Raw genomic sequence first — 25,366 nt, 5'->3', positions numbered from 1 at the left:
GTAGTACATGTCTCTTTCTGAATTATGGTTTTCTCAGGGTATATGCCCAGTAGTGGGATTGCTGGGTCATATGGTAGTTCTATTTTTAGTTTTTTTAGGAACCTCCATACTGTTCTCTATAGTGGCTGTACCAATATACATTCCTACCAACAGTGAAAGAGGGTTCCCTTTTCTCCACACCCTCTCCAGCATTTATTGTTTGTAGATTTTCTGATGATGGCCATTTTGACCGGTGTGAGGTGATACCTCATTGTGGTTTTGATTTGCATTTCTCTAATGATTATTGATGTTGAGCATCCTTTCATGTGTTGGCCATCTGTATATCTTCTATGGAGAAGTGTCTATTTAGGTCATCTGCCCTTTTTTGGACTGGGTTGTTTGTTTTTTTGGGTTTTTTTTTTTTTTTTTTTTTTTTTTTTTTTTGTGGTACACGGGCCTCTAACTGTTGTGGCCTCTCCCATTGTGGAACACAGGCTCCGGACACGCAGCTCAGCGGCCATGGCTCACAGGCCCAGCCGCTCCACGGCATGTGGGATCTTCCTGGGCCGGGGCACGAACCCGTGTCCCTGCATTGGCAGGCGGGACTCTCAACCACTGCGCCACCAGGGAAGCCCTGGGTTGTTTGTTTTTGTGATACTGAGCTGCTTGTATATTTTGGAGATTAATCCTTTGTCAGTTGCTTCATTTGAAAATATTTTCTCCCATTCTGAGGGTTGTCTTTTCGTCTTGTTTATGGTTTCCTTTGCTGTGCAAAAGCTTTTAAATTTCATTAGGTCCCACTTATTTATTTTTATTTCCCTTACTCTAGGAGGTGGGTCAAAAAGGATCTTTCTGTGATTTATGTCATAGAGTGTTCTGCCTATGTTTTCCTCTAAGAGTTTGATAGTGTCTGGCCTTACATTTAGGTCTTTAATCCATTTTGAGTTTATTTTTGTGTATGGTGTTAGGGACTGTTCTAATTTCATTCTTTTACATGTAGCTGTCCAGTTTTCCTAACACCACTTATTGAAGAGGCTGTCTTTCCTCATTGTATATTCTTGCCTCCTTTATCAAAGAGAAGACGACCATATGTGCGTGGGTTTATCTCTGGGTTTTCTATCCTGTTCCATTGATCTATATTTCTGTTTTTGTGCCAGTACCATATTGTCTTGATTACTGTAGCTTTGTAGTATAGTCTGAAGTCTGGGAGCCTGATTCCTCCAGCTCCCCTTTTCTTTCTGAAGATTGCATTGGCTATTCGGGGTCTTTTGTGTTTCCATTCAAATTGTGAAATTTTTTGTCCTAGTTCTGTGAAAAACGCCAGTTTGATAGGAATTGCACTGAATCTGTAGGTTGCTTTGGGTAGTAGAGTCATTTTCACAATGTTGATTCTTCCAGTCTGGGAGCATGGTATATCTCTCCATCTGTTTATGTTATCTTTGATTTCTTTCATCAGTATTTTACAGTTTTCTGAGTACAGGTCTTTTGTTTCCTTAGGTAGGTTTATTCCTAGGTATTTTATTCTTTTTGTTGGAATGGTAAATGGGAGTGTTTCCTTAATTTCTCTTTCTGATCTTTCATTGTTAGTGTATAGGAATGCAAGAGATTTCTGTATTAATTTTGTATCCTCCAACCTTACCAAATTCATTAGTTCTAGTAATTTTCTGGTGGCATCTTTAGCACTTTCTATGTATAGTATCAGGTCATCAGCAAAAAGTGACAGTTTTACTTCTTCTTTTCCAACTTGTAGTTCTGTTCCTTTTATTTCTTTTTCTTCTCTGATTGCTGTGGCTAGGACTTCCAATACTATGTTGAATACTAGTGGCAAGAGTGGACATCCTTGTCTTGTTCCAGATCTTAGAGGAAATGCTTTCACTTTTTCACCATTGAGAATGATGTTTGCTGTGGGTTTGTCGTATATGGCTTTTATTATGTTGAGGTAGGTTCCGTCAGTGCCCACTTTCTGGAGAGTTTTTAATCATAAATCGCTGTTGAATTTTTTCAGAAGGTTTGTCTGCATCTATTGAGATGATAATATTGTTTTTAATTCTTTAATTTTTTAATATGATATATCACATTGATTGTTTTGCATATATTGAAGAATCTTTGCAGCCCTGGGGTAAACCCCACTTGATCATGGTATATGATCCTTTTAATGTGTTTTTGGGTTCTGCTTGCTAGTATTTTGTTGAGGATTTTTGCGTCTACTTTGATCAGTGATATTGGTCTATAATTTTCTTTTTTTGTGATATCTTTTGTCTGGTTTTGGTATCAGGGTGATGGTGGCCTCATAGAACAATTTTGGGAGTGTTCCTCCCTCTGCAATTTTTTGGAAGAGTTTGAGTAGTATAGGTGTTAACTGTTTTCTAAATGTTTGATAGAATTCGCCTGTGAAGCCATCTGGTCCTGGACTTTTGTTTGTTGGGAGATTTTTAATTACAGTTTCTATTTCATTACCTGTGAATGGTCTGTTTCCATTTTTAATTCTTCCTGGTTAAATCTTGGAAGGTTGTACTTTTCCAAGAATTTGTCCATTTCTTTCAGATTGTCCATTTTATTGGCATATAGTTGCTTGTAGTAGTCTCTTATGATCTTTTGTGTTTCTGCAGTGTCGGTTTTAATCTCTCCTTTTTCATTTCTAATTTTATTGATTTACATCATCTCCCTTTTTTTCTTGATGAATCTGGCTAATGGTTTATCAATTTTTTTTATCATCTCAAATAACCAGCTTTTAATTTTATTGATCTTTGCTATTTTCTTTGTTTCTATTTCATTTATTTCTGCTCTCATCTTTATGATTTCTTTCCTTCTACTAATTTTGGGTTTTCTTTTTTCTTCATTTTCTAGTTGCTTTAGATGTAAGGTTAGATTGTTTATTTGAGATTTTTCTTGTTTCTTGAGGTAAGCTTGAATTGCTATGAACTTCCTTGTTAGAACTGCTTTTGCTGTGTCCCATAGGTTTTGGATCATGTTTTTGTTGTCATTTGTTTCTAGGTATTTTTTGATTTCCTCTTTAATTTCTTCAGTGATCTCTTGGTTATTTAGCAGCACACTGCTTAGCCTCCATGTATTTGTGTTTTTTACTGTTTTTTCCTGTAATTGATTTCTCATAGCATTGTGACTGGACAAGATGCTTGGTACGGTTTCAGTTTTCTTAAATTTTCCACGGTTTGATTTGTGACCTGAAACGTGACCTATTCTGGAGAACGTTCCGTGTGCACTTGAGGAGAAAGTGTATTCTTCCGCTTTCAAGTGGAATGTCCTAAAAATATCAATTAAGTGTATCTGGTCTGTTGTGTCATTTAAAGCTTGTGTTTCCTTATTTGTTTTCTGTCTGGATGAGCTGTCTATTGGTGTAAGTGGGGTGTTAAAGTCCCCCATTATTATTGTGTTACTGTCGATTTCTCCTTTTATGGCTGCTAGCATTTGCCTTACGTATTGGGGTGCTCCTGTGTTGGGTGCATAAATATTTATAATTGCTACGTTTTCTTTTTGGATTGATCCCTTGATCGTTATGTAGTGTCCTTCCTTATCTCTTGTAACAGTCTCTATTTTAAAGTCTAATTTATCTGATATGAGTATTGCTACTCCAATTTCTTGTGATTTCCATTTGCATGGAATATCTTTTTCCATCCTGTTACTTTCAGTCTGTATGTGTCCCTAGGTCTGAAGTGGGTCTCTTGTAGACAGTGTATATAAGGGTCTTGTTTTTGTATCCATTCAGCCAGTCTGTGTCTTTTGGTTGGAGCATTTATCCATTTTCATTCAAGGTGATTATCGATGTGTATGTTCCTATTACCATTTTCTTAATTGACTTGCGTTTGTTTTTGTGGGTCGTTTTCTTCTCATGTGTTTCCCGCTTAGAGAAGTTCCTTAGCATTTGTTGTAAAGCTGGTTTGTTGGTGCTGAATTCTCGTACCTTTTGCTTGTCTGTAAAGGTTTTAATTTCTCTGTGGAATCTGAAGGAGATCCTTGCTGGGTAGAATAATCTTGGTTGTAGGTTTTTCCCTTTCATCACTTTAAATATATCCTGCTACTCCCTTCTGGCTTGTAGAGTTTCTGCTGAAAGATCAGCTGTTAAGCTTACGGGGATTCTCTTGTACGTTACTTGTTGCTTTTCTCTTGCTGTTTTTAATATTTTTTCTTTGTATTTAATTTCTGATAGTTTGATTAACATGTGTCTCGGCGTGTTTCTCTTTGGATTTATCCTGCATGGGACTCTGCACTTTCTGAACTCTATTGACTATTTCCTTTCCCATGTTAGGGAAGTTTTTGACTATAATGCCTTCTAATATTTTCTCAGACCCTTTCTTTTTCTCTTCTTCTTCCGTGACCCCCCACAATTCGAATGTTAGTGCATTTACTGTTGTCCCAGAGGTCTCTGAGACTGTCCTCAATCCTTTTCATTTTTTTCTTTATTCTTCTCCCTGACAGTTATTTCCACCATTTTATCTTCTGACTCGTTTGTCCGTTCCTCTGCCTCAGTTATTCTGCTATTGATTCCTTCTAGAGTACTTTTAATTTCAGTTATTGTGTTGTTCATCACTGTTTGTTTGCTCTTTAGTTTTTCTGGATCCTTGTTGAATGTTTCTTGTATTTTCTCCATTCTGTTTCCGAGGTTTTGGATCATCTTTACTATCATTACTCTAAATTCTCTTTCAGATACATTGCCTATTTTGTCTTCATTTGTTTGGTCTGGTAGGTTTTTACGTTGCTCCTTCGTCTGTTACAAATTTTTTTGTCATTTCATGTTTTTTTTTTTTTTTATGTGGGGCTGTATTCCTGTTGTTTAGCTGGAGACGTCCAGCACTGGAGTTTGCAGGCAGTTGGATAGAGCCGGGTCTTGGTGCTGAGATGAGGAACTCGGGGAGGCCTCACTCCAATTAATATTCCCTGGGGTCTGAGGTTCTCTGTTAGTCCAGCGGTTTGGACTTGGAGTTCCCACCACAGGAGCTCGGGCCTGGCCTCCGGCCTGGGAACCAAGGTCCCACAAGCCGTGTGGCATGGAGAAAAAGAAAAAAGCAAGGAGCAATACAATAACAAAGAATAAAAAACAAAATAAAATTAGAAAGATAAAAAATATATTAGGAAAAGTAAAAATATAATTGAAACAACTGCAACAAGGTAAAATAAAACCACAACAGAAAAAAAAAAAAGCCTTGGCTATAGGGGGCAGAGTTTAGGTGGAGGTGGAACTTCTGCAGGGGCGGGGTTTAGGGTGGGACGGGATCTAGGTGGGTGGGGGGTGACGTTTGAGCATGTGGGGGGGGCCTAGGCTCAGGATCCATGCAGCTCAAAAAGGCCTTGGGGGCGGGGGCCTAGGCGGGGCAACATTGAAGCGTGGGGTGGGGCCTCTGCTTAGGACCTGCTGGGAAGGGGAGAGGCAGCCTCGAAAGGAGGGCCTCTGGAGTGTGGAGTTTTGGAGTTTGGAGGTAAGGCCCTGGATGAGGGGGTGTGGGTGGGGTGTAGGCCCAGCACGGTTGGAGGGGGTCTCAGAGGGGGTCTCCAAGTGTAGAGGTAGGGCCCTGGGTGGGGGTGTAGGGGTGGGGCTTGGGCTCTGCACAGCAGCAGGGAGGCTCCAAGGGCAGAGGATTAGGCCTGGGAGCCCAACAAGCTCCCTGGTGCCTAAGTGGACAGGAAAAGCGCTGGCCATGTTCCCTTCTGTTCTTTCACACCCCTCCCCCACCATTTCCCCCAGGGTCTCCCCCATCCCCTCTGGACCCCTAACCATGGGTGGGTCCTGCTAGGTGTAGGAACTCCTCCCCTCCCCCAGCCCCCCCTCAGGGGTGCCGGTCCCGGAGGTCCGGCCTTTACTTTTCCTCCCCCTTTCCTCCCTCCCACTCCCTCAGTTCCCGCATGGCTGGAGGGGGCCTCGATGCACAGAGAATCAGGCCCGGTATCTCAGCAGGCTCCTGGGGGCCCAAGTGGGCAGGGGAAACCTGGCCACTCTCCCTTTTGATCCTCTGCCCTCCCAGTGGTCCCCCAATTTCGCCCTTTGGGTGTGGGATCCCTTTCCCTTCCCCAGCCGCCCCTCAGGGATGCCAGTCCCGTGCCGCCTCCACTTCTCCCCGCCACTGGGGTTTCCTCCCATCCCCTTAGTTGTCCGTGGTCCTCCACTGTGCCTAGTAGGTGCCCTAGTTGTGAGGAGATGCAAATTCTGCGTCCTCCTAGTATGCCATCTTGACTCTGCCCCCAGGAGCTCTTTTTTTTAAATTCTAAGACAGTCCTTTTTTCACTGCATCATTTTTTAGTTTTAGAGAAAGAGTTATGTCTCCCTGAATATCTTGCATGTTGTGTTGATTTTCTTCTTCATTGCCTTTTATCCTCTTTTTTGGTTTCTGTTTGTTTTGATCTTTCACTTTGGATACTTACTCAAATCTCCAGGAACCTTTAACTTTCCATTGATACTTGTCACTAAAATTCTGGTCAGAAGTTCTGTTTAATGGTAGATGGACTTGTCTGATGGCCTTCAATAGAAAGCCAGTTATTTCACTGAAAGTCAGTCAAAGGTCAATATGTGAACTGTTTAGTTACCTAAACAGAAATCCTCTAGTTTTCTTTCTGATGAGGATTGAGTTCTAACACGCCTGTAGTTCAGTATGTGAACTTATGCATAGTCCCTGCTTTTCAGTACCATGAATCATCCCCTTTTCCGTGTGTCTCTTGTTCCCACATTAGGAGGACCCTTACTGACTCCATTTCTCCACAGGAGAACATATCCCCTCTCTCACAGAGCTGAGGTTGAGGAACAGTTGCCTGGCTGCACAGAGTGAAAAAGAGAACCTGGGTGGAAAGGTCTCCATGCCACTTGCTATGAGTCTAGATCTTAGCCGTTTTCTCTTTGTTCACCCCAGCCCTTCCAGTTTCAGTGCTGACTGGTCCCAAAGGCTGAGCTTCCAGACGTTTTGTTGGGTAAATTGGCTAGCTTCTTTTTTGGTACCCTCTGATGCTGATGTAGACTTTAGCTTCCTGTATTCTGGTATGTCAGTTACCACACCATTTATTTTTCATCTCTCAAATATTTGTTGAAGTGATTCTTCTCACTGTTTCCTCCTCTCTCATTCTCAACGTTATGGGTTGCTAACATGCTAATTTCTCAACTGTCATTTTGGATTAATTTTGGGAGCATTAAAAGGTAAAAACATGAGGTAATCCTTTATGTAATCAAATATTCCTCTCAATTTTTCCAAACAATGACAAATCTTACAATAAGGAATTCTGGTGTCAGTTAAAATAATAAAGTGATCAAATCATCACAATGAAGGAGGTATACTGTCTCTTTAACATTTGATAGAATGAGATTCAAAGGGGTTAATTAACTTGTCCAGAGTGATATCTATTTAGTAGGTGGCAGAGTACAACTTGAATTCCAGACCATTGTAATTCTGAAGGCCATGCTGTAACTACTAAACGTTGTTTAGTACATCAAATACCTGACACATCATAGGTTCTGAATGATGGCAACTATTGGTAATGTATAGTATTCAGTGTTTTAGATGGATGTTGTTTCTAGAGTGAGTGGGGTAATAGGATCATCCTTATACACAGCATCTAGAATAATTTAGGTCTGACAGCAGTAAGTAACATAATTAGCATTTTTAAACTTATTGTGATTGGTAGAATAATGCCCCCACCTCCCAAAGATGTCTATATCCCAATTCCTAGAAACTGTGAACATGTTAGTTTATATGGCAAAGGGAATTAAGGTTACAGATGTAATTAAAGTTGCTACTAAGCTGACTTTGAGATATCTGGGTGGGCCCGATGTAGTCACAAAGGTCCTTATAAGTAGAAGAGGAAGACAGAAGAGAGAGAATTTAGAGGATGGCAGCACGAGAAAGACTTACTTTAATGATGCTGGCTTTGAAAATGGAGGAATGGGGCCACTAGCTAAGGAGTGCAGATAGTCTCTGGAAGCTGGAAAAGGCAAGAAAACTGGTTCTACCATAATGTCTCCAAAAGAAATGCAGCCCTACCAACACTTTGATTTTAGCCCTGTGAGACTTGTTTCAGATTTCTCATCTCCAGATCTGTAAGATTTTTTTGTTGTTTTATGCCATTAAATTTATGATGATTTATTATAGTAACAGCAATAATAAATGAACACATTTATAAGTAAAAGTGTGTGTGTATGCATGTAGCTTACAAGAGGAAAAAGATAGTAAATGCTCACTTGAGAGGACTAGGCAAAAGGACATGGTGGCCTGCAGCTTGTCAAGGAAGGAGTGACTGGAGCTGCAAAGGCACCACTCAGAGGTTAGGGTGGAGGGAATCCATTTTCATCCTGGACACAGACAGGACAGTGACTCTTCTTGCCCTAAGGAATTTAAAAGGCCCCTAATTGTGCTACAGTGTTCAGAGTAGAGACCTTGTCACAGGACACCCAGGTTAGGGAGAACCGATGAATGGAGGAAATAAGCAGAAGCCAGTCCTGGTGGGATGAGAGAGTTAGGAGCTGGCGTTGTTCTCTGCAGAGTGGAGGGAGTAAATCTCCAAAGTATCACCTAATAAGCACTGTTCTTAAAGTGGCCTTTTCTCTATTCTAGGCTTCAGGGCTGGAGGTCAGATGTGAGGCAATCCCAGTAGTGCCAATAGGGAAGTGAGGTAGAGAAGGGAGGGAAGCTGATATTCTAATGAGATGATCACCACAGTGACACAGCAGGGCTTAGTCCTATTGGGCACCTCCGGGGAGTCAGTGCAGGACATACCTCTCTTTGTCAGCTTTTGAAGGCTGCTCCAGAGACATCACCTTTCTGCCACCTCTGGACTCCCCTGTGCATGGGCTGAGCATTTTTGGCAAGCAGATAAAGCCCTCTATTAAGAGCTGCAAATGCTTTAAGTAAGAAGCCTGCAGCAGGTTTGGGAATGGTGGACGCCAAGGATTTATGTTCTGCTTTCCCACCTATCATGGCACAGAGAGCATGACATGTAAGGCATAAGAATCTATGAGATATCTGGAATCTAGACACCAGTGAGATCTAGGAGAAGGAAAATCAGACTTTCCACAATGGAAACAATTTTTCTCGGCCACACTGATTAATAGTCAGTGGAGAAGAGGGATTCAAAATTGATATAAAAAACTCTTTTTCACATTGCAAGCGATGTTAACTATATAGGAATCTGTATATAGAGATGTAGATATGTAGACTCAAACTTGAGTATTGTAGCCAATATGTAGGTGCCCAAAGGAGTCAAACAAGATAAAAAGCACCAAGTGTGCATTCCAGCAAGGTTTACTGTGTTACGCATGTATCCCACATTTCACTTTTCTAAACACACAAAAAAATCAAGGCCCCAGTAGGCACACTTCCCAAAGTATGCAAATTGCAGGTGCACAATATGTGGTTGAGAACAGAAGTCAAGGAATTGGTTGTACCCACCTTCCTTCTCTGAAGGTAGAACAGTTGGGAGCATCATCTTCATGCACTAAGAACTACCATTTAAAGTAATAGCAGTCTCAGACTGTACAGGCTCACAGCAGGCTTAACTAACCATGGCAGATGTAATGGCTCAGAAATGAACCATGTAAAAAATAAGTCAAAAAACAAACATTTGCACATAACTTATATTTGAGGACTATAGTCAAGTTATATACCAAGATCTGGCAAAACACAGATGAAAAACTGTTCCTTTTCTGCGTGTTGTATTCTCTGATCTCCAGGAAAGAAGCATTAAAAAGAAAAAATTTCAAGAGCTCTAGCTTTGGAATCAGATGGGAGTGAAAATGCTCTTATTCTAATGTTTACTAGCTTTGATTTTGACCAAGTTATTTGAGTCTCGATTCCTTCATCTCCCAGAGGGATGATACCTTCCTCAGGTAGTTTTAGTGAGGGGGAATTGGATTAATACATAAAGCTTCTCTTTATTTTAGACTTTGAATTGAGTTTTCGTCCTCATTTCTCCTTGTGCAGTCCTGGGCTTTCTCAGAGTAGAGGATATTTGTGTCATTGTGATTAAGTTCGAGATTATTTACTGATGCTCTTTTGAGTTATAGGTACTCTACTAGCTACAGGTGATACCAAAAAGAATGGAACACAGATCTTGTCTTTGAGGAGTTCAAAATATAGTGGAGGTATAGACAATAAATCATCTCAGTACATTGTGTGTTCCATACTACAGTAGAAGTATATACAAAATATTAAAAGAACTCAGATAATGGGGTAATTGATTCTCCCATGGAAATGGAAGAGAAAAGAGAATGCCAGAGAGGGGAAGTAATATTTGAGCCGTGCCTTGAAGAATAAGTAAGATTGTTTATTTTAAAAGGGAAAAGAGAGAGCCAACTCCAAGTACAAGGACATCTTAAGAACTGTGTTTCAAGTACGTTTATAAGCAGCTGCCTGAACAACCTCTGGGGCACATGGTAGCTCTGCACTTTTGGAAAAACCTCCACAGACTATACCCTGAATCATTCTGTAGAGAAAGCCAACACTTGGTTTTCATAACTATAATGAAAATAGTTCATAATAAGTCATGGGTGACATGACTGATTTTTTTTTTTTGCTAATTATCATTTTGAATGTATTTGGACTCTACACAAGGGTGCACCGAGTCAGAGACCCAACTTCAAACAAGTTTAACCATCTAGAATTAGCCACATAATAGAAAATGGTGAAAACTTATAGAAAGCCTGAGTAGGGAAAGAACAGTCATGGATTCCATGGGCTTAATTTTAAATTTATTTTTAAGTTACAGAAAATATACAGGTCAATTATCAATATATAAGGGTTTAGAGTAAGAAAGGAAAGTTGAGATTTTTGACTAAATATAGCAGATTTTTAGCTAAGTATAGCACGAACAGTTGAACTCATGATTTCCTCTTAAAACCCCAGTTTTAGGGCAATAAGGTGATTTTTTTAAAGTTGTAAATCCACAGTGTCAAGGAAACCATAGAGGAGGTGGCAACGTAGTAGATGGACGAAAGCTGGAATCAGCAGACCAAAGGAAGTTGAAATGTAGTTTGGGTAGGGAGTGGAGCCCAGTAGCAAGGCAGTGTGGGTCCCATGGAGACATGAGATATCTTTGAAATAGGACTGTGAGTAGGACTGAAAAGCAGGATTATTATTAGAAAGGCTGTTTAAGAGCTTGATCCCTAGATTTCCTTCTTCAGCCCACACTGTCAGGTACCCACTGCTCCCTTCCCTTGAATGAAGGCAGGTGGATTTTCTGGAGAGGTGGAGTCAATGAAATTCTGAGTTTAAGACATTTCAGTGTCAGGGAAGGAAGGTGTGAATGTGTATGTGGGAGGAAGATCAGAGGTCTGTTGAATTTGTTTTCTTTAAGTCTTGTAGAATTGTTTAACAATGTAAATAACTTTGTAAAAGAAAAAAATTAAGGGATGTTTCCTCTCTCCTCACTGCAGGACTTGATGATTAAGAGATTCTCTCAGGCCCTTACATGGAATCAGATTTATTTTGGGTCCATATGAATATTACAGTGAATTTATATTCGAGTATTACTTCAGTATTCTGGAGAGAAGGGAAGGATTTGTATGATAAAAAGGAGATGCATGAAAAAAATTTTTTTCTTTTGATCATTTTATTAGATTTTTTTCAATAAAATATCAAAATAATCAAAATTCAATTTATTACAAACACTGTTCTGATTCTAGGTGTCAGAAGTCTTAGAATAGAACCAGGGATTTAAGAAGGCTCATCCTATCTCTGATTCAGCCTCCTGCAAATAATTCAATGACTTAATGCTCAGTTTTCTGAAATGTAAATAAGATTTGTGTCTTGTTCGGTCAGACACAAAACAATGTTGATTTAGTGCCCAGCAGTGAGCTGAGCAGTGAACAGATCCTTCCTTGCACGTAATGGCATCTTATCCTGAGGCCTAATGTGAAGTGTTTTCTTATCACCAAAGCACTCCTTACTCCCAAGATGAGCTTGGCATATTGAATGTATGACTGAAAATAATCTAATATTTTTCTTAATCTAGAATTTTTACTTTCAAGTGAGTGCTGTTTTTTTCACAGTATTTACCTTGGAAAATTAGATACTAATAGTTAAGTCATGTTATTTTAGAATTCTTCCTTTGAATTTCTTTCCTCTGGAACCTGAAGCATGGTTTTTATCTTTATCTTAAGAATAAACCAAGAGCGTTTAAAATTAAGTCCAGGGAATAAGTCAGATTAGAAAGTCAGTAAGTTCCATTTTGGGAAATAAAGTTGAGGAGGGGCAATATAGAAATGCCTCTGAGTTTAGTGTGTGACCACTGAACAATTCTAACAGCTGAACATTTTTTCTCTAGGTGACTATTTCAAGAGATTATCCATTAGATATATAGATATTAATAGATATGTATAGTTCATGGCTAAACACTCAATAGCTTCCATCTTACTGGTCAGATGTGTTTTAATTTAATGCTATTTATTCTTTTTTTGTGTGTGTAGCTGCATTCATGGCAGCTTCATTTATCTTAATTTGTTAACTCCTGTGAAGTCATTATTCTGTAGACTTAGTGCAGTATCATAATCGATCAGGTAATTAAACTATTTTTTTTGGTAGGTGATGAATTTAATAATAGAGATAATGTACATGCATTCAGGGACTGCTGGAGTTTGCATAGAACACGAAGCAAAACACAACACATCTTCAGACTGTGTGGACAAGCACACAGTTAAAATCCTGAGGATGATAGCAATGATGGGGGTGGTTAGAGGCAAATTAGATGAAGAAGGATTCATAAAATCAAGGGATGTGGGCTTTTCAGATCCTTTAGTCAAATTCCCTGATTTTATAGAGGAGTAAACAGAGGCCCAGGGAGGTGATTTTCCTAATACAAATGGAAGAGCAGGACTCTAATTCCAGGATTCGGGACTCTTTTTTTCTTTATGGTCTCTCTCCCTACTCCAAGCTTCAGGATAAGTTTGAAGTATGTCGTTTGTCTTTAATGGTTTCTTACCTAAAATCTCATTCCTCTTCTTTTTTTTCTTTCTTTTCTAAGCCTCTGTACTAAAAATTTCCTCTCACATTTCTTTCCTCTCAACATGAAGTTCTTTTATATAAAAGGGGGAAGGTTCTGAAAGCCTCTGATCTAAGCTGGCATACAGCTGCTTTGGAGTGAGATGAAAAGCTAAGAGGAATTTGCCTTCAAACCGTGACGGCAGAAACCACTGTCAGTGAAATTTCTAGCGTTCATTTCTTTTGGAGAGGTCTCCCCAGCCCCTTGGTGTAATAGAACTGCGGTAAAAATATTGAAAGGTAAGTGATGAGACCCTTTCTCCTCTGTAAGGAGCATTCGTTATGGTACTTGGATCATGGTTCTTAATTGTCTGATTAGAGTCATGGATGGAGAAGGTAACTGGAGGAAACTGAGCAAACTTAATTTACATTCTTAGCCTACACTTAGGCTTGGAAGAAGAGAAAATGTTCAGAAGCAAGAAGAGGGCAGCAGGAGAGGGGATGGACTAGTGAAACCAAGGAAGTTTGGAGGAATTTTGAGGTTGGGTGAGAGGAGTTTTACCAGCTCCTTCCTCTACTGGAAATCCAGGGAGAGGCAGATATGGGTAGAGATTTTAAGAAGTTTTTTTTTTTTTTTGTATGAGTCATTAGTTACAGTTCGTCTTTTTCTCCCTCTACAGGAGACTTCCCTGTAGGCATACTGCTTTTCAAGTCTTTGAGGAGTTGGATTTTTGTTTTATTGGGTACATCACCATGCTAAAGATGGGCCTCAAAGTTGGAGCAAAAAGAACCCCAAAAAACAGTTGCATTTGGAAAATGCAGGTATCCATTTTTGACGCCTTCCTTCTTTCCCACAATGCCTAGCCCAATTTTTCACAATCTGCATTAATAGGAAAAATGACTGTGTGTCAGGAACCAAAAGGATGAGATCAGATATAAATTTAATTGATGCTTATAAACAGCTGAGGGGAGGAAATGGCGACCAACATGCTAAGTGCTTTTGCTGCCGTCTCCTTTTTGGAAGTGTTATAAAGATTAACTATGGCCAATGAAATCTGTTGACTCACTGGCTAGTTAACAAGTCCAGTCCATGACCAATGATATTAAATTTTCCAATAGCACTTTCAAGACATTGTCATTAGTAGATTATCCCATAATCTGGCTATTTTATTTGTAAGTGAAGATAAGTCCTAAATGCACTTATTATACAACCTTAATAAATACCTGGGGCAGCATTGGAGATAAAGAACACCTTTCACTCTTCTTGGGGTCCCTTTTCCAATCATAACTCTACCCCCCATTATCTCCTGGTCTGGAGTGTGACACTAATCTAGAGGACTGTTTCATTGCGGCCTTGTTTTTTTAGTCACAATACAAACAGAAGTGGCAGGATGTTAGAGACAAAATGGATAGTGCTAAAAAAATTACAGTTTAACTTCTCATTTATCAATGTAATTGAAAGTTACTAGCAGGGTGTGTGGTGCCAGTGTTTCTATCAGGGCATGAGTAATCTATTTATGCTGCATAATTCGTCCTTCTGAGGTTCTAATGAGAACTGCTTAATTCAGGTTTTAATCAAACCTGACAAATCATCGTTGAAGTTGGCAATAGGCTTCTTCACAGGTGCCATTTCCCTGCTAGTTTGACATAGCTTAGATTCATCTTCCTCTCTGCATGGTCCTTTCAGGCTTCACTTATTGTAACAACAAAAAAGGACTGGTTTTCCTTCAACACCAAAATACCAAATGTTTCTGGTCCTTTTTTGGACTCTTCAGTGCCCTTAGTAGCAAGCTATTTTTATTTATTTTATTTTTAATACTGGAAATAATGAAGAGGAAAAAATGATTTTTTCACATACACATTTAACCTGTTTTACCAAATATATGCATTCCTTGAGCATATATTCCTTGAACAGGTTCATGTTCCAAATCGTGCTCTTATCCAGTAATCCAAATCACTTAGACAAGATCCATCTGCTGATGACGGGTGGTGGAGGATGCACCAGCTCAGATGCACTTAGGAGCTCGAGAGCCTGAAAGCTGACATCTACTTTGAAAAATAACACCAGTCTCTTTCTGGGAGAGAGTACAAAACAGATGGGAGATTCATAGCACACAAAAAAATGGTGGCTTTAATGTATGGATCTTACTATTGCAAAAATGAGTGTCGGAGCCTGTAATCTTTGCTATTAACATGTGACATGGAAAAGATGTTTAATCAGTTAGCTCCTTGCCCCAGAATAGGATTATGACCTCTGTAAAGAAAGAAGTGTATTCTGCCTGCTTAAGTTTCCCCCTAAAAATAGCTTTATAATTACATGTAGCCTTTCTGTTTCCAAATTCCTTTAACATGTATTAAATCATTTTTCTTCACAATAACCTTTTGAAGCAGGTAATACACATAACAACATCCCATTTTATAGCTAAACCAACAAAATCAGAGAGGGTAATTTATTTGCCTAAGGACATACAGTTGGAAGTAATGGAATCTGACCTCCAATCCAGTTGTGTCAACTCTGAGATTTGTGTCTTTTACATTGTTACACGGTACCTCATGGACATCAGGGAAGACCAGCCTTTGAAAGAATTCTTGCTGTACCGAAAATGATCTTCACCATGATCTGGGAAATAAGGCTCTTTATTTAGGCCGCCTGTAATTCTTTGGAAGGTTGTATAAATGAGACAACCCCTAAGGCTTTATTTGTAATTCCAAACCATTGCTATTTATCAAGCCTGTCTTTCATTATAGACTATATCAAATGCAGACACTTTTGACTTACATGAATACTAAGTCCTCACTGTGGATACCAAACACACTGCTCTAATATCAGATGTTTCCCTTCAAGCATTATGGCATTCTTTTGCTGTAGCTCATAGAAATAGTTAGCTGGGAGGACCTAAGAGAGCACACAGAAAAACATAGTTATTTAAAGCAAAAGAACTGAGGACCAGTGAGTTTAAGTATTTTATTTTAGACTGATAACTACGAACTGCCAGAGTCTCTCACTTTTTAGATCGTCTGTGTCAACAATCATTGCTTCTGTGGATGCATTTAAAAGGTTATTTACCAAAGTTCTACTGTAGGCACTGAAGGTGGTTTCGCTCAGAGCTGGGATGGGAAGCTCTTCTGGATGGACTTGCTCAAACACTGGAGGTTGAGAATCAGAGCTAGTTAGAGATTAAGCTGGGCTACAGCCTCATCTTCTGCATCTGGCATTGTCCTTATCTATTAAACAACATCACCCAGAAAAACTGTTTCTTTAATAAAAAAAAGTTGCCTTCAATTTTATCAAGGATACAGGTAGGATCTTAATAACTTGGCTGCTAGCCTATTAATGCTGGACACAGGAGAAAGTCCACGGGCTGTGATGTAGAGTTGAGTAATGTATGGAGGAGGTAGGCTGGGCACAGTGAAGTCAGGCAGTCTCAAAGTTTGGAGCAAAGGCTCCAGTGCTTATCTGACTTTTCCTGATATTATCCCTCATTACCATGACTTTGGGAGAATGCTAAAACAAGGAAGGGATAGTGAAGTGTTGAAATCAGAGAGGGTATTTTAAAACTTCACGTTTTATTTATTTTTTTATTTAAAATACAGTTGATTTACAGTGTGTTAATTTTTGCTGTACAGCAAAGTGATTCGGTTGTGTGTGTGTGTATATATATATGTATGTGTATATATATGTGTGTATATATATATATGTGTGTGTGTGTGTGTGTGTATATATATATATATATATATATATATATATTCTTTTTTATATTTTTTTCCATTATGGTTTATCACAGGGTATTAAATATACTTCCCTGTAGGACCTTGTTGTTTATGCATTCTATATATAATAGTTTGCATCTGCTAATCCCAAACTCCCAATCCATCCCTCCCCTACCCCTCCTTGGCAACCACAAGTCTGTCCTCTATGTCTGTGAGTCTGTTTCTGTTTTTTAGATAGTTTGATTTGTGTCATATTTTAGATTCCACATATAAGTGATATCATACGGTATTTGTCTTTCTCTGACTGTACATTCTTGCCTTCTTGTCATATATTAATTGCCCATATAAGTTTGGATTCATTTCTGGGCTCTCTATTCTGTTCCATTGATCTATGTGTCTGTTTTTGTGCCAGTACCATATTATTTTGATTACTGTAGCTTTGTAGTATAGTTGGAAATCAGGGAGCATGATACCTCCAGTTTTGTTTTACTTTCTTAAAATTGTTTTGGCTATTTAGGGTCTTTTGTGTTTTCATAAACATTTTAGAATTATTTGTTCTTGTGAAAAATGCCATTGGTATTTTGATAGGGATTGGATTGAATATGTAGATTGCCTTGCATATGTAGATTACCTTGCATAGTATGGTCATGTTAACAATATTGATTCTTCCAATCCAAGAACACTGTGGATCTTTCCATCTGTTTGTGTGGTCTTCAATTTCTTTCATCATTGTCTTCTAGTTTACCGAGTTCAGGTCTTTCACCTTCTTAGTTAGATTTATTTCTATGTGTTTTGTTCCTTTTGATGCAATTTTAAATGAGATTATTTTATTAATTTCTCTTTCTCCTAGTTCACTGTTAGTGTATAGAAACACACAGATTTCTGTATCCTGAAACTTTACTGAGTTCATTTATTAATTCTAAGTTTTATGGTGGTGTCTTTAGGATTTTCTATATAGAGTAGCATGTTCTCTGTTAACAGAGACAGTGTCACCTCTTCTTTTCCAATTTGGAGTATTTTTACTTCTTTTTTTTTCTGATTGTGGGGCTAAGACTTGAATACTATGTTATTAAAAAGTGGTGAAGTGAGCGACCTTGGCATGTTCCTGATCTTAGGGGAAATGCTTTCAGCTTTTCAGTGTTGAGAATGATGTTGGCTCTGTGTTTGTCATATATGGTCTTTATGATGTTGAGGTAATTTCCTCTGTGTACCCACTTCGTTGAGTGTTTTTATCATAATTGGATGTTGAATTTTGTCAAAAGCTTTTTCTGCTCTATTGAGATGATCATATGATTTTTATCCTTCAACTTGTTGATATGCTGTATCATAATTTTGTTTTGTGGGTATTGGAACGTTCTTGCATCCCTGAGATAAATCCCACTTGATCATGTTGTATGATCATTAAATGTATTGTTGAATTTGTTTTGCTTATATATTGTTGAGGAGTTGTTGCATCTATGTTCATCATAGATGTTGGCTTGTAATTCTCTTTTTTTGGTGGTGTCTTTGTCTGATTTTGGTATCAGGATCATGCTGGCCTTGTAAAGTGAGTTTGGAAGCATTCCTTCCTCTTCAAATTTTTGGAATATTTTGATAAGGGTAGGTATTTAACTCATTTTTAAAGTTTGGTAGAATTCACCTGTGAAGCCATCTGGTCCTGGACTTTTGTACATGGGGAGTTTTATTTTTTTATTATTCATTCAGTTTCATTACTTGTAATCTGTCTCTTCATTTTCTGTTTCTTCCTGATCAGTTTTAGGAGATTGTATGGCTCTAGGGATTTATCCATTTCTTCAGGTTGTCTAGTTTATTGGCATATAACTGGTCATGGTAATTTCCTGTGATATTTTGTATTCCTGTGGTGTTGATTGTAATGTTTCCTCTTTCATTTCTGATTTTATTTGGGCCCTCTCCTTTTTTTTCTTGATGAGTCTGGCTAAAGTTTTATCATTTTGTTTATCTTTTTAAAGCTCTTATTTCCATTGATCTTTGCTTTTTTATGGTTTCTGTTTTATTTAATTGCTCTAATTTTTATTCTTTCTTTCTACTAACTTTGGGTTTTGTTTTTCTTTTGTAGTTCCTTTATGTTTAAGGTTAAATTATTTATTTCATATTTTTCTTGTTTCCTGAGATAGGCTTTTATAAACTTCCTCATTACAACTGCTTTGCTGTGTCCCTTAGATTTTAGATTGTTGAATTTCTGTTTTCTTTGTCTCTGTGCCTTTTAAAAAATTTCCTCTTCGATCTTCAATACCCATTGGTTGTTTAGTAGCATATTGTTTATTCTCCATGTGTTTGTGTGTTTTGCAGTTTTTTTCTTGTAGTTGATTTCTAGTCTTATAGTGTTGTGGTAGGAAAAGATGCTTGATATGATTTCAGTCTTCTTAAATTTACTGAGACTTGTTTTGGGGCCTAGCATGTGATCTATTCTTGAGAATGTTCCATGTGCACTTGAAAAGAATATGTATTCTACTGCTTTTGTTTCTTTTTTTTCTAAACAGTATTTTATTTATTTTTTAAACTAATTTATTTTATTTATTTTTGGCTGCGTTGGGTCTTTGTTGCTGCACGTGGGGGCAGTGGCGAGCCCCCCGGCTCTCTGGTTGTGGTGAGCGGGGACTACTCTTCATTGCAGTGCGTGGGCTTCTCATTGTGGTGGCTTCTCTTGTTGTGGAGCATGAGCTCTAGGTGCATGGGCTTCAGTAGTTGTGGTACGCGGCCTCAGTAGTTGTTGCTCATGGCTTCTAAAGCGCAGGCTCAGTAGTTGTGGCACATGGGCTTAGTTGCTCTGCAGCATGTGGAATCTTCCCAGACTGGGGATCAATCATATGTCCCTTGAATTGGCAGGCGGATTCTTAACCACTGCACCACCAGGGAAGTCCCTCTACTGCTTTTGGATGGACTGTTCTTTAGGTATGTATTAAGTCCGTCTGATCTAGTGTATTGTTTAAGGGCAGTGTTTCCTCATTGGTTTTCTTTCTATATGATCTGTCCATTGATGTAAGTGAGATGATAAAGTCACGTACTGTTATTGTGTTACTGTTAATTTATCCCTTTATGTAATATTTGCTTTATGTATTTAGGTGCTCCTATGTTGGGTGCATACATATTTACAATTGTCATATCTTCTTGCTGGATTGATCCTTTTCTTATTATGTAATGTCCTTCTTTGTCTCTTGTTACAGTCTTTGTTTTAAAATATATTTTAATATTTTTGTTTATGTATATGATTATTTTAAGGTGATGATCTCTTAAGTTTGAATGCATTCTAACAAACCTGCATTTTTACTCCACCTGCTCACTTTTAATGTTTTGACATCATATTTTACATCTTTCTTCATGTGTATCCTTTAATTTTTTATTGTGAATATAGATAATTATAATACCTTTGTCTTCTAACCTTCTTACTAGTTTTATAAGTGACTGCCTTTACTGTATGTTTGCCTTTACCAGTGATATTTTTCCTTTTGCGAATTTCCTATTTCTAGTTGTGGTCTTTTCTTTTCTGCTTGGAGAAGTCCCTTTAACATTTATGTAAAGCCAGCTTAGTGGTGCTGAAATCTTTCAGCTTTTGCTTGTCTGTAAAACATTTTATCTGTCCTTCAAATCTGAATGATAACCTTGCCTGGTAGAATATACTTGGTTGTAGCATTGTTTTTTTTTTTTCCTTTCATCGCTTTGAATATATCATGCCACTCCCTTTTGCCCTGCAAAATTTCTGCTGAAAAGTCAGCTGATAGCTATGGGAGTTCTCTTGTACATAGCTAGTTGTTTTTCTCTTACTGCTATTAAGATTATCTTTTTATCTTTAATTTTTGCCATTTTAATTATAATGTGTCTTGGTGTGGACCTCTTTGAGGAAGCTTGTTTGGGACTCTGTGCTTCCTGGACCTGGAATTCTGTTTCCTCTTCTACATTAGGGAAGTTTTCAGCTATTTTTTTTTCTTCATATAAGTTGTCTGTCACTTTCTTTCTCATTTCTACTTCTGGGACCCCTACAATGCGAATGTTAGTATACTTGATATTGTCCCTGAAGTCTCTTAAATTATCCTTATTTAAAAAAAATTCTTTTGTCTTTAGCTTGAGTGATTTTTGCTATTCTGTCTTCCAGTTCACTGATCCATTCCCCTCTATCATCTAATCTACTGTTGATTCCTTCTAGTATATTTTTTACTTCATTTATTGTATTCTTCAGCTTTATTTGGTTCTTCTTTATATTTTCTAACTTTGTTAAAATTCTTACTGTTTTCATTCTTCTTTTGTGTTTTTTGAGCATCTTTATGATCATTATTTTGAATTCTTTACCTGTTAAATTGCTCATCTCCTTGTCATTTACTTCTTTTCTGAGGTTTTGTCTTGTTCCTTTGCTTAAAACATATTTTACTATCTCCTCACTTTGCTTAAGTCTCTGTGTTTTTTTCCCCCATGTATTAGGTAGGTGGGTTACATTTCCTGATCTAAGAAGTGGCCTTCTGTAGGAGATGTTCTGTAGGGCACAACAGCACACTCCTCTCTGGTCACCAGGGCTATATGTGCAGGGTTGCCCTCTATGTGGGCTGCATGGCCCTTATTTTGTGGTGCTAATGTGAGTCTGTTGGTAGGCAGGGCTGGGCCCTGACCTGGTTGGCTGCCAGGCTCTGCCTTGTGCAGTATCTCTTTGCCCATCGGTGGGCATATCTGGGTTTCGGTTCAGCTGGCTACATTCCCTGGGCAGTCTCAAGGCTGGTGCCAGCCTTCTGGTAGGCAGGACCATGTCCTGGGCCGACTTGCTGTGTGGCTGGGGGGGGTCCTGTGTCTGGTACCTGACCACTGGTTGTGAGGCTGGGCCGTGGGGATGCTGGCTGTAGCATTCGTGAGGTCTTGGATCTGGTGCTGGCCTGCTGGTATGTGGGTCCAGGTTCTGGGGCAATTGCCTGCAGGGCCTATGGGGGCTAAGGGCTAATGCTGGCCTCCTCATGGGCAGGGTTGGGGCCTGGGAAGCTACCTGTAGGACCTCGGGGAGGGGCTGGGACTGGTACTGGCCCACTGCTGTTGGGGCTGGGTCCAGGGGGTGCTGACTGTGGGGCCCAGGTGGGTGCCCTGGTGCTGGTGCTGGCCCACTGGTGTGTGGTGCTGTGTCCTGAGGTGGGCCCTGGAGCTGGTATTGGCCTGCCCCTGGCACTAACAGACTAGAGGGAAGACCCCAGAATGGCACATGCCAGCATCAGTGTCCTCATGGTAGAATGAGCTCCCTAAATTGTCTCTCATCAATGTCTGTGTCCCAGGGGGAGTCCCGGTTGCCTCTCACCTCTCAAGGAGGACTCCAAGATCAGCAAGTGGGTCTGACCCAAGCTCCTTGCAAATTACTGCCTCTGTGTTGAACGTAAAGCACGTGAGTTTGTGCATGAGCTCTTTAAGAGAGGAGTCTCTTTTTCCTACAGACCTTTAGCTCTCTCATATGCAAGCCTTGCCAGCCTTTAAAGCCAGACATTCTGGGGCCTCATCTTCCTGGTGCAGGACCCCTGGGCTGGAGAACCCAATGTGGGGCTTGGACCCCTTGCTTCCTGGGGAGAACGTCTGCAATTGTGTTTATCCTCCCATTGTGGGTCACCTGCTCAGGGGTGTGGGTCTTGACTATACCTCCTCTCTACCTCTCCTATTCATCTTATTGTGGTTCCTTCTTTATATCTTTAGTTGTGGAAAATCTTTTCTTCTAGTCTTCAGGTCATTCTCATAGATAGTTGCTCTGTAAATATTTTAAATTTTGGTGTGCCCATGGGAGGAGGTGAGGTCTTCTTACTTTGCCATTTTGGCCACACTGCTCCATGTTAATTTCTTAAAGTGTACCTTAGGTAACATTCTTCCCCTTAGTTCTTCACATCCCTCCTTTTATGGAGCTTCTCGGTTTAGAATTTGCTCTAGGACAATGTGCTGAGAATGCCTTACCAATTAACAGGCTCTGCATATAGACATAGTTCTTACATTAAATACTGAGGATGAATAGAGAATCAAGATAGACCCTCAGGTAACTAGACTTTTGTAATAGGTAGATAAGGAAAAAACTGCAGCTTCTTTTAGACATAAAATCTACCAATATTTGTCACTTCCTCAGAACTCTCCTTACATGGCAAACTTGGGAGTACTTAGCCTGCCTGTTTCCACCTACCTAGGCACACTAAGGGGAGTTTATCAAGTAGCTCACCCTATGCATTTCTAGAGAACCTATAGTTAGCACCCCCTCCCTCCCATAAAAGACAGGAGAAACATCAGAACCACAAAGTAATCTCAAATTGTGTCCCTAGATTAACTAATCTAGATCTTTGCATATAAATAGGAATAGAAAATGAAAAATCATCAAACATCTGAGATAAATCAATAGTATAGAAAGGAGAACAATATGAAAAAACAGGACCAACTTAAGTAAAAACAGGTAACTTTGGAAATAGATTATAACCTCACACAAACTTATTTTTTAGTAATTGCAGAGATTGGGGATAATTTAAAATTCATAAACAAGACCAAGAGACTGTGAAAAATGAGTAATGAGAAAAGAAATAACAACAAGAAAATCAAGGGAAAGGCTAACAATTTGCATGGCTATTGGTGAAGAATAAGTTGTTGATCTGAAAGTTAAATTTGAAGTTTAATGTAAGACCAGAAAGAATGAAGGCAGGAAATAATCAAAGAAGTGTAGATGAAAATTTTCCTGAGCTATAGAAGACTCAAGTGTTTAATTTGTAAAAACTCACTATATACTAAGATGGGAAAAGTAAAAATATACATCTACACAAGTTCTGGTTAAATTTCTGGACTGTAAAGAAAAGGATAAAACCTCTAAAAGGCTCCAGGGAAGACGACAACAACAAAGTTACTTTTTTCTCTTTTTTTTTGAAAATGTGATTAATTATTTTTGTGATATCCATGAACCACTTCAACTCCTCATATTCCCAGAAGGGACTGATCTCACAGAAAATAGCACAGCTTGAAGTAATGAATTTGCTAAAAAGAATGGACTTCAGAAATATGAAAATGTCTTAACATCCAAGAACTACAGGCTTTACTTTTGTAGTAGACCATCTAAGAGAAGGTAAGAACCTGGATGCTGTCCATGACATCACGGTGGCATACCCTCATAACATTCCTCAGACAGAGAGGCACGTCCTCCTCAAGGACTTTTCCAAGGAAATCCACTTCCATGTCCACCGATACCCAGTGGACACCCTCCCCACGTCCAAGGAGGACCTCCAGCTCTGGTACCACAAGTGGTGGGAGGAGAAAGAAGAGAGGCTGTGCTTCTTCTACTGGGGGGAGAAGACTTTTTACTTTATGGGACAGACTGTAATTCCACCTTGCAAGTCTGTGCCCAGGATCCTTCTGGTCAAATTGCTCCCTATACCGTACTGGACCCTGTTCAGCCCTGCAGTGTGCCTGCTCATCTATTTGTACAGTCTTGTTTGGTGATATTTTATAATCATCATTATCATCTTCATGCTGCGGGAGAGAATATTTGGTAGACTAGAGATCACTGAACTTGCATGTTAATGTTTTTTGGACAAACAGCCGCATTTAAATGCAAAGAAAAATGGGTAAGATTGTAAGGTTCACAGTCTAAAAACCTAGGGGATATTTTGTAAATGTTCTAAGCCTTTGTAAAATGAGATGCATTTTTGCATGACTACATCTAATATTTCTTACTACCATCATTATTTGTTAAAGATATTTTGCACTCAGTTTTGTGGAAAAATATTGCTACACACACAGTTTTCTTTTTAAATCTCTGAATGTAATTTCAACACTATGTAGCAGGGAGCGTTCTCCGTGAAATAACTTAGGCCAGAGTATTAGTAAACAATCATCATGCTGTTAGCAGACAAGGTACACACAAGATTGTCTTAAAGGCCCAATCCTACTTCCTAACAAACTCTCCAGACTAGAGGCAGATTTGGGGCTCCTGGGCACTGGCCCAGATCAAGTTCTGGCACTTGACTGCAGAGGTGAGGGCCCTTCCTGCTGGCTCCCTTTCGGCACTGTCCCCACACTCCTTTCTATGCCAATCAAACCCTTGCATTCTTCCTTAAGACCAGAAAACAGAAACCCTTTGTCCTTAAGCTAAACAAACATTTTGATAGGAAGTCCTTAATTATTCATAAAATCTTGGCATTTAGCTTTGCAGTGACCTAGATGTCAGAAGACCACCAGTGCCCTCTACTCACCGGAAAATAAGGCCTAGATGAGTCTCACAGAGCAGCCATAGGTTCTCCACTCAGAAACCTTAGTTTGAATTTTTAAAGCTAGGAATTCATACACTTTAGTTCTTCCACGTCTGCATAACCTTGTATGTTTAGGCTGGTTTCTTCACAGCTTGTTGGCAGGTGTCACTTTTCTGCATTAAGAACGGTGCTCATCATTTACCATTTGAAAGGAAAGCATAGAAGAAGGTTCTGCTACTGCCATCAGAAACTCTCTTTTGAAGTTGCGTCTTGGTTGAAATATTTTTTTAAAACCTGTGATATCCCACAGTCGATTTTCTCCTCATAGGCAACTCCTTCCTCAGCTCCTGGCTTCTACTGCAAAAAGACGCTCCACTGGTTGACATCCCCCATCCATTTAGGCCTTGTATGTTGGGTTCCTTTTAGGAGGACTCAGTTCTAGCCCAGTTCTGCAGGGACCACGACTGACTCTTGAAAAACAAGCACCTCTGGCTGCCCCTGGTAGATGAGTGACTCGTTCCTACTGCAGACTTCGTGTTTCTCTTTTTACACGAGCAGCTCCAGCCAGACTTTGACTTTTAG

At 39.3% G+C, this 25,366-nt stretch overlaps 1 pseudogene; it reads left to right on the top strand.

Annotated features, from left to right (window-relative positions):
* The first annotated feature begins 21,536 nt into the window (after positions 1-21,536).
* LOC101315562 (lysocardiolipin acyltransferase 1 pseudogene) lies at positions 21,537-24,164 on the top strand (annotated as a pseudogene).
* The last annotated feature ends 1,202 nt before the right edge of the window (positions 24,165-25,366 follow it).

The sequence above is a fragment of the Tursiops truncatus genome, chromosome 4 (assembly GCF_011762595.2).
Source record: "Tursiops truncatus isolate mTurTru1 chromosome 4, mTurTru1.mat.Y, whole genome shotgun sequence".
NCBI classification, from domain to species: domain Eukaryota; kingdom Metazoa; phylum Chordata; class Mammalia; order Artiodactyla; family Delphinidae; genus Tursiops; species Tursiops truncatus.
This window is presented reverse-complemented; position numbering and strand designations above follow the sequence as displayed.